At 36.2% G+C, this 10,200-nt stretch overlaps 1 long non-coding RNA gene across 3 annotated transcripts; it reads right to left on the reverse strand.

Annotated features, from left to right (window-relative positions):
* Positions 1-322: 322 nt before the first annotated feature.
* On the reverse strand, positions 323-9,733 carry LOC149230997 (uncharacterized). Of its 3 annotated transcripts, none has more exons than XR_016248039.1 (5): positions 4,963-9,733; positions 4,699-4,770; positions 3,582-3,661; positions 1,571-1,677; positions 323-1,281 (listed from the first exon to the last, which is right to left on the reverse strand). It is a non-coding gene; the product is annotated as an uncharacterized LOC149230997 (long non-coding RNA). The 3 variants fall into 3 exon arrangements; XR_016248037.1 differs by having other exon boundaries at positions 4,699-4,773; XR_016248038.1 differs by lacking the exons at positions 323-1,281; positions 1,571-1,677 and having other exon boundaries at positions 3,019-3,661; positions 4,699-4,773.
* Positions 9,734-10,200: the final 467 nt, after the last annotated feature.

The raw sequence follows: 10,200 nt of genomic DNA on the forward strand, positions 1-10,200 counted from the left end.
TCACATCAATTAATTTATCTCCCAACCATGTTAAAAATCATTAAATTACAAATCCATCAATCAATCTTAACATCTTAAAATTGAAAAATCATTTTAATTACGCAAATCTAAATTCGTCTACTAAATTGTCCATTTCTTTTTTTTTGGCAAAAACCTTGTATATACAATAATATTCAAATTAAAAATGCATAAACACATTGCTCCTAAAAATATCAATTGTGTATACAATGTTAATATTAAAATTAAAATTATTTAAACACATTGCTCCAATTATGAAATTATGTTAATATTCAAATTAAAAATATTTAAACACATTGCTCCAATTATGATTACATTTTCAAGTCATTTCCAAATCCTATTTTCCTGCATCCTATTGCAGGAATATATATGGACATGGTGTTTTATTGCAGGAATATATGGGCATAGTGTTTTCCATGTGTGAAATAGTTTCCTCTGCTAAACCAAAATGAAGATTGACATCCCAAAATGAAGATTGACATCCCTTTGCGTTTGGTTAGAGGTAACATTGTTCTTTTCAACTTAATCACATTCCATACTTCTATCTTTTGCAGTCCATATTATCCATTGCTGAAGGGGATTCCAGTTCATCCCCAAATCAAAAATTTGACACCTAGAATTTATTGGGAAGTTAATTGTTGGTAAAGCTTCCCTCTGTGCCGCTAGTCTTTTAACAGCCAGATTATCTCTGGTCACATAGGAAATGACATGTGACCTTGCATTTACACATATCATGTGACAACTAAGATGGCTTCTTACGGTTCTACTTCTTCACAAGTAGCCTTTATCCTACAAACCAATATAATAATTAACTTGTTATAAAAAAAATGTTGATGCATATTGCAAATAATAAACTATAAGCATTATTCCTTGGTTTACAAGGAATTATAAAAAAAAATGTTGGTGCATACTGCAAATAATAAACTATAAGCATTATTCCTTGGTTTACAAGGAATTTCAAGTGGACTTTCAAAATTGTAGTCCCAGTCCGTTGCATTTTCTTTAACATCGATTTACACTTGATTTACAATTTATATTTTTCTTTTATCCTTGATTTCCTCTATAAAGGAAGCATAAACCTACCTGATGGCTTGTGAGAAACGCTGGCACTATTATACAACATCAATTAACACTAGTTTGCCGAGATAGCATTAAAATGTCCACAAGGGCAAAACTCACGTTATTACAACCTTCGTTTTCCCACCTTCATCGACTACTGATCAGGTGGTGTCCTGAAAGTTCGCTCAGCATGTCCGTTTGGAGCTGCAAAGTCATAAAAACAGAGAATAAATTATTTGAGATAACTCGAAGAGGTCACTGAGAGATCTATAGTTGACTCCGAATTCCTTTTCAGAAAGAACCTGTTAGACCACTCTGAATTTTAATAAGTGTGGAATGTCAAGCCAGGTTACCTTGAGAAAGATCTAAAAATTAATCTATTAGTTAAGAATCAGAAGCTGCTTTCTCATCTAAAGCCATTTTAATTTTAAATATATATCTTTAGGAAATCACCAATTTTTTTGAACAAAATCCTTAGAAGAAAGATACTAACCATGGTGTGGGTCTTTCCAGATCCTGTTTGACCATACGCAACAATGCAGACATTGTAACCATCCATTACAGATCGGATCAATGGTTGTGTATCCATGTAAATTTCCTCTGCCATTTCATGGACAAAAACAAGTCAGTGATTTTATGCAAATTTTGCCAGAAGACGTGGTCAAAAGACTCTTTAATCAGTACCTTGTGTAGCAGATGGCCCAAAAACCATATAAAAATTGGATATTCTCTGTACATCTTTGCCTATTTTGAATTACAGATCGGATCAATTGCTATGTATCCATATAAATTTCCTCTGTTCATGGACAAAAATAAGCTAGTAATTGTTATAAGAAGAGCTTCGGCATAAACCACATATAGAAAGACCTTCGTCGACGCGTTTCGAACCAACAAGTGTGGTTCATCGTCAAGACAAGTTGAAGAAACAGATCCAGCTTAGCATGTTAAATAGTCTGAGCAGAGACTCCAATCGCTAAATCGAGCAATGACTAATTTTGACCCTAGGACCCAAGTCAAATTATTATTCATTAATTTAATAATATTATTATTTTTAATATTAATACATAAAAAAAATTTAATGATTAGTTTTAAAAATTAATTTATATATATATATATATATTAAAGTTATACTATTAGGTTATTAAGATAAAAGTTAGGAAAAAAAATAAAATACTTTTAGAGGTTAGTTTAAGAAGATAATTTACTTATTTATTTAAATTATTTAATAATACATATATAATAATTAGAGGTTAGTTTAAGAAGATAATTTACTTATTTATTTAAATTATTTAATAATACATATATAATAATAGGTTGTTAAGGACGAGAATAATTTCAACGGCTAGCTAAAAAGTAATTTATTTATTTATTTATTAATAATCTCACACACACACATATATATATTAATTAAAATCATAAAGTTAGGGTTAAAAATATAAATAAATAAAATAATTTAAATGGTTTGTTAGAAAAGGTAATTTATTTAATTTAATTAAATTATTTATTATTATATATTAATAATATAGTCTTAATATAGGTATTTTATTTTATTTTTTTATTTTTTTATTTATTTTTTTATTATGTCAAAAGACGAGGTCAAAAGACTCTTTAATCAGTACCTTGTGTAGCAGATGGCCCAAACACCTTATTAAAATTGAATATCCTCTGTACATCTTTTCCCATTTTGGATGTATTGACAAGGAGGGATCTATGTTCCCCAATAAATTCCACTGCACTGTGGGCATCAGATTAACCCCCAAAATGGGGTCTGATTCTGCAGTATACCCTTATGATTCCTGAGCCCCGAGAAAACAGTAAATATAATTAGAGATTACTGTAATTGTCATAATATAACGATGGCATCCATTCTGGCAATAATTGCAGGGATATCTGGGTGGCAGTATTTTGCCGACACAACATTAAGATTTCGATCCCCTCGTCATATCTGATTATCACAGTCATAATAATCAAGCAGACACCCAGGGAGTGAAGGCCCCCCAATTGGGTGTTTATTCCCCCCGCAAGGAGCCATAAGATTTAGTTGCTTACAAGATAGGAGATTATTTTCTGATGCCTTACTTTTCCTTCATCAGAGCCAGGACGTAAGCGAGAGTCTATGGTTGTGGTTCCAGATTCAGATTCCTATCCAGTGCCTGTTTACCCTTTTACCCACCTTCCAATTGAGACCTTTATTGCTTCGCTCGAATAAGACGACCTTTTCCACCCTGACAAACACCTTTGAGGTCTTGAAGGCTATTATAAAGAATCTTGTTTTCTTCCAAAACTCTGATATCCCCTAGCAGCATTAGAAATTCCTGTGACCCGGTTATCTTAAAAAATAATGTTTTAGAGAGAAAGAAGTCAGTGCCATTCATGATAATAGCTTAATCGGATAGCAATACATGAAAACAAAACAAATGTATAGCTTACAAAGTTTGAACATTAAAGAAAATAATAATCCCCCATTCAACGTCGAGGTGTAGAAGTCTCTGCCTTTAACTTACCAAGCAATTCAAAATCCCTTCGCCACTCTGGCTGTAACACTTGTACATCTTCCCGTGCTCTAAGCAATGTCTCTTATGTCCTGAAAATCATATCCATTGTTTGATAAAATCATATCCATTGTTTAATAAAATGAGCATTGTGAAATTTCTAAAAGATGGTAATCAATAATGAGACAGTGGTGGATCACAAAATGATTAACATGTTTGCTTTAGTACAGCAAAAGCAGTATTCGTTTGATTTAGTTTCATCATTCCAAACAGAATCAGAAAAAAATGTGATTTCTGACTGCATTTGCAAAAAAACTGGTGCTCCCTGATTGCATACTCTGTGACTGCACATGTAAGATATAACTCTTTAAAATGTTTCCTACTAGCCTACTCTAGGACAGCAGGGGCATGTTGGAACTTGGGATGAGGCTCACAAGGGATACTAGTAATCCGTCTTGGAGCTACGCTGGTTATCTCATCATTATGGAAATAGAGGCAATGCAAACATGGTAGGATAATCTTCCTAGATTATTAAAAAAAAGTTTTGCATATCACATATGCAATTCTTCATCAAACAATAGTCCTTCATTATATTGAATCAAATGGCGACTGAAATTATTTCGTGCTGCAGTACATTTTGTTTACATTTCTGATTTGCCTCCACAACATCAAAATTTTATTATTTTTAGTGAAGAGTTTAAAATGTTACTCACATTGACTTCTTTTATTTATGCTTCCAAAGGCATTTGATGTTCCTGACTGGTATGCAAAGGTTTTGGATCTTGACTTTGACAGTCACCACTTTTCTCTTAGGAAATAATTGTCTTGATCCTAGCTTTTCTGAATCTTCAAAGCAAATTAGAGTTAACATAAGATGAAAATTGCCATCAAACTGGAGAACAAAACTTCTCACTCTGATCTTAAACACAAACAAAGAGAGGACTGAGTGAAAATCACCACATCCCGATGGAATCTCTGTAGCATATGTATTTATGGTTGATTCTTTTTTACTTCAGCCAATGTGTTAAGTCATTTGATAACAGATATTACTCATGAAACCTATGGATATTGTGCAATGAGATAATTTGTATTTCATTTTGCATCAAGGACAAGGACAATTGATGCTCACCAGGGAAAATTTGTCTTGTCTATTCTCTACAAAAATTCCAATGATAAGATTCATGAATGCTTGCATCGAACCCTGCTGCACAGCAACAAAGAGTTAAAAGCATGAACTCTTGAGGAACTAGTGTTCAATATGCTTACAGAAATCTTTAATATCTAATATGTATGACTGAACAAGACTAGGGTTTTAAAGCATATGTTGCATTTAGAATGTTTTGTGTTAATCGAGTAGGATTAGTGCAAAAGAATAGGTATGATATTTGCATACCGGTGCAGCAGTTTGTATGGCTTCAACAAGGTTCTGACCAACATTTTCCTTGCCAATTGTCATTTTTTCAGCAAACCGCTTTAATAATGCTCCCATTACATCTTTCAACCAAAGCATGTGGTTAAGGATGTGTAAAGCAAAGAATTTTTAATTTTCAAGCATCAATAGTTTCTAGAACTTCGAAGCATGAAATCAACTCAATAACCTGCTCTTAATGAGAAGCTTCAAAAGTAGGCAACTTCATCTCTTAAGCAAAAGAAAATTTCTACATTCTCAAATGATGATAGGCAGATAAAGGCCGTCCTTCTGGAGGAAGTGATGAAACATGATTTGCAACCACCTACTAAGCAGCCCAAGACAAATAACAAGTTAGAAAAAGAAAGGCTAGATTTCAAGACAATAACAGGTTTCATAAAATATGTGAACATTCCAACGACATAAATGGTATCCCACCTTAAACACTGCTCCTGGTTGAACCTTATTGATAAGATTACATAAAATGATCCCACTTCTCAAGCAAAGACAAAACTCCTCCTTAGATGGTTCGCATGGCATATCTAGAATCCAACCATGCTCTTTATCCATGTTGTAGCTTGAAACCTTCTATTAGCTGTAAAATATCATACATAACAAGAAGTGTAGTTAAGGTCAAAACCCTGCTTGAAACCTTCTATTAGTTGTAAAATATCATACATAACAACAAGTGTAGTTAAGGTCAAAACCCTCAAGGTTTCAGTCAAAACAAAACTTATTTCAATCCTAGAAAATAGAGCCCATGTTAAACAAGATATATAATCTATATGAGAAACTATGATCAAACCTCCCAAGCCAGACTGAAAATGTGAGTTTGATATGGAGATACTGGATTATTCTAGAGAAGACTTATTCAACGTAGCAACTTAAGATCAGTAACTGCATGAAATAACAACTAAGCCCGAGCGATTGGATGTACTTGTGCACACAAAGATATGAAACCAATTACGAATCACTGTACTTGTAGGGCATTTGAGATGTCTATATGAGGGTATTTGTCTTTTTGATCTAAATATGCGAAATCAAGTTGCTATTCAGTGCAACAATTAAAAAGCTCAGGGTTAGCTATGTACTTTATAATGAACATCATAACAAAAAACATAGCATCAAAAAAAGGGGAAATGAGCCCCAAAATAAAGCCCAATTCACCATAGAAAGATATATTGAAAAACTAAATATAATACTATCAGTTCACCTGCTTCCTATGCTTTCAGTGAAGCGAAACGACCACCACAGATGCTCTTAGCTTGCAATCTACTACCTTCTTCTATGTTAGAAACTTGTAAATCCGTGGCAATCCTGAGCATATTGTCTGCAAATGCCTCGTGCCTTCTTTGACTAAACGAACTTCTGGGAGGAGGATAGGGAGAAGTGTTGGGAACCAGTGGGGCAGGGACCTACTTACGCCTCCACTAAAGCCATTGAGGATCAGTGGAAGGTGTGTCTCTTTATCATCTGAAATTTCACACACTGCCTCAATGGCCTGCTCCCACCTTACTCCTGGAACTTAAGAGATCGATTTTGGTTGATTTCAATAGTCTTGACAGAGAAAATCAATAATGAACTGGAAAGAATCAATTGTGCCAAGTCTGAACTCCAAGCACTAATTTGTGGCAGTAGTGTGCACAACGTTGCGACCGCTTGTTTGCACATATTGTAAGTGGTAGTGGGCACGAAGCTGCGCCTACTTGTGTGCATAAGGCGGCCATTAACAGAGGCGAACTGTTCTTGGCAGTGATGCCCTCCAACATGGGCTGAAACTCCACTATGCCCAACCGCCAACTATTATCTGAGCTGGTACAGATGTCAAATTGTCATTGGAAGGAGGGCGACGAAAATAGGCATCTCTGATTGGTTGGATCTGCCCAGCCAAAGCCCGCAAAGAAATGTGTTCTAGGCAGTGATTCCCTCCAACATGGGCCGAAACTCCACTATGCCCAACCACCAACTTTTATGTGCGCTGGTACAGATGTCAGATTGTCATTGGAAGGGGGGCAACGAAAATAGGCGTCTCTGATTGGCTAGATCTGCCCAAGCCAAAGCCCGCAGAGAAATACCTATCGGCATAATAGGCATAATAAAAATAAACAAGTAGGATAGCATAACCACAAACCTTGGTATCATGGATAAATATTTGAAATGTACAAAGCTTAGCAACCAAAATAAGAGTCACAAATGCTTGCGGCCACACAAAATTGAGGAAAACAACAATAATTCATTTCTATTTTCAAAAATAATTGCAACAAATGACAATATTCATTTTATTTTTGAAGTCTTTAGACGACTAGAGAGCACATATATTGTTCCAAAAGCTTAAATGTCGACCTGAATTTCTGATTGTTTTAGAGAAGCTTCAGATCTTTATTCTCATTTTTTTGTAGCCCCACAACTTCCAAAAGTCTAACTTGTGAGCCTTTGAAACCTAATGGAAAAATATATAACATAATGAATAAAGTCTTTACAGTTCCATAGTTTACCCACCAGTGTGCCTTCTTTTCATCCTCGTATTTCTTCACCCTAACACCTATCTGATTCTTACAACTTGTTGAGATTCTTCACCCTATCACCTATTTGATTCTTACATCTAGAAGCTTCAGATCTTTATTCTCATGTTTGTGTAGCCCCACAACTTCCAAAAGTCTAACTTGCGAGCCTTTGAAACCTAATGGAAAAATATGTAACATAACGAATGAAGTCTTTACAGTTCCATAGTTTACCCACCAATGTGCCTTCTTTTCATCCTCATACTTCTTCACCCTAACACCTATCTCATTCTTACAACTTGTTGAGATTCTTCACCCTATCACCTATCTGATTCTTACATCTAGAAGCTAAGTGTTGGAGGTACACCTTATCTCTGCTGAAGATGATATCATTTCCCTTGTCTTCAAGGGTAGCTACCGAAACAAGATTTTTCCTCAATCTTGGAACATAGAGAACATCTTTGAGATGAAGAGGATTACTTGAGTCCCTTTGAAAATTGACAGTACCAACTCCTCTAGCTACATACTAACTATCATCTCTTAGCTCAATTTGAAATTGTATGTCCTTCTCCTTCAGGTGGCTAAAACTCTTCTTATTCCTGGTCATGTGAAAGGATGCTCCTAAATCAATATACCATATGTTGCTATCAGTTGAGCTTGCTCTGCAAGCAATCAATGAGAAATCCTTCTTGAACTGGGCAGAAAATGCATCTACCTCCGCTGATGTAGCGACATGATCCTTACTGGACTCCTCCTTCTGCTTAGGACACTTAGTGGCATAGTGTCAAAACTCATGGCAATGGAAGCACTTGATCTTGCTTAGATCCTTCTTCTTGCCCTTCTGATTGGACTCGACCTCTCCTTGGCCCTTCTTGCCCTTGGCCTTGCTTGTCAGGGAAAGTTCTCCTCGTCCACTGTCATAACTAATCTCCCTTCTATGGTCCCTCTTCGAATCTCTTCTGATGCAGTCAATCCAAAACCTTTCCCAATTTGGAAAGTCCTCTTTTCCCGCTAACAACATCCTGGAACCCTTTCCAAGACTTGTGAATCCAAGTAAGGAAAAACTCAAAAGGTTATGATCAGATACAACCACGGAAACACCACCCAATTCATCTTGTACCTAAGTGAACCTTGATAAATATGTGATAATGGGCTCATCCTTGCTCATCCAGATACTTAGCTTCTCCTTACAAGCAAGCTTCCTAGTATCACTAGTACTTTGATACAATTTTAAGATGTAATCGAACATCTCATATGTTGTCTTCTTCTCATGGATATGAGGTACTATATGATCTTTGACCCCTTCTAGAATAATCCTCCTTGCCTTGATATCATTCTTATCATGTTGGGCCAACTGTTGGGGATCTTGAGGTGGCATTACTGCCTACTTGATGAAATCTCCCACCCCATTATCTTCCAGAACTATCACGATCCTCCCTTTCCATGGAATGAAGTTCGATGCTCCCTCTAAACAGTGATCTACTCACAATCCTTGGTAAACCATTCTGCATACTTAGAGATCTCTCCAACACATGCCCACTAACAATCTTGTAGTTCTTAACATGAGGTTGTACTTAGGGCACAAAAGACAACCACTAACAGTCCTCCAATACTGTAGTTTATGTTGTCAACCAACTGCTGCTCAAACAAACTGTAGAACATCCCTACACAACCTAGCAATGCATCAATCACTAAAGAACACAAAACATACCTCAACTAGCAGACTTCTTCTACTCTTCTTAGGTCACGGTTCTAGGTGTTCCTTTGAGATTCTTCGGCCTCTGATTAGTGCACCCAAACACAGTGCACTAGTCCTCCACAACTCAGCCTCTAAACCTCCACAAAAACTTGTGTAACCCTCCCTTTACAAGCCCCTTCATATGTTGTCCTAAAGGAATGTTCCAGCCACCTATTAGGCCTTCCAGCCCTCCAATACTGAGACTACAAGGGCTCAGCTCTCCTTCCAATGCACATAGAAAATCTCGGCCTGATACAAAGAGAATTACACACAAAAAACACATCACTGCCCTCGAGCTCAGCCACGAACTACCCTCAAACTCAGCCTATACCAAATCACAGAAAGGCACAATAAAACTCGGCTCCTTCTAACTTGATAAGGCTCCTAGAGGTTGTGACTGCTTCAAAAGTTCTTCTCCTATGATGCTTGCCTCAACTTGTGTTGGTCTTGATTCTGTTCACTGCTCTGATACCATGTAGAAAAACCACGAAAATTTTGATTTGCTTGAATGAACAAATCTGAAACTATACTTGTAACCCAAGACACAAAATTTTCTCTACTTGATTTGGAGTGGAATAGGAACAGAAATAACGCAGCCACACAATATCAAAAACACAATTTTTATAGGGAACCCAACTGGGAAAACCCTTTGCTTGTTTGAGAATTTTATTGATAGAAGAATGAGCAATAGATCTCTTACAATACAATATTGTCTCAACAGAAAACACAATGGTTCACCCTGCTTGAACTAGGTTTGAAACACTTGCAAGTAGCTTGATCTTGCCTCCCTATATCTATGCGCATAGGCTGCTCTTATTATTTAGGGAATTCTCCCTAAATCCTTCTGCAAATCCCAAGGGAAATTCCTCCTCAAATATGCGCACAAGCTTCTCTTGCACGCTCTTCCTCTCACAAGCTCACACACAAACCTATGCTCTATATTTCTTTGTCTCACTGACTTGTGCTCACAAAACAATGATCACA

The sequence above is a fragment of the Pinus tabuliformis genome, chromosome J (assembly GCF_031772625.1).
Source record: "Pinus tabuliformis cultivar Carrire ecotype Pingquan chromosome J, CPIR1, whole genome shotgun sequence".
Classification (NCBI taxonomy): Eukaryota; Viridiplantae; Streptophyta; class Pinopsida; order Pinales; family Pinaceae; genus Pinus; species Pinus tabuliformis.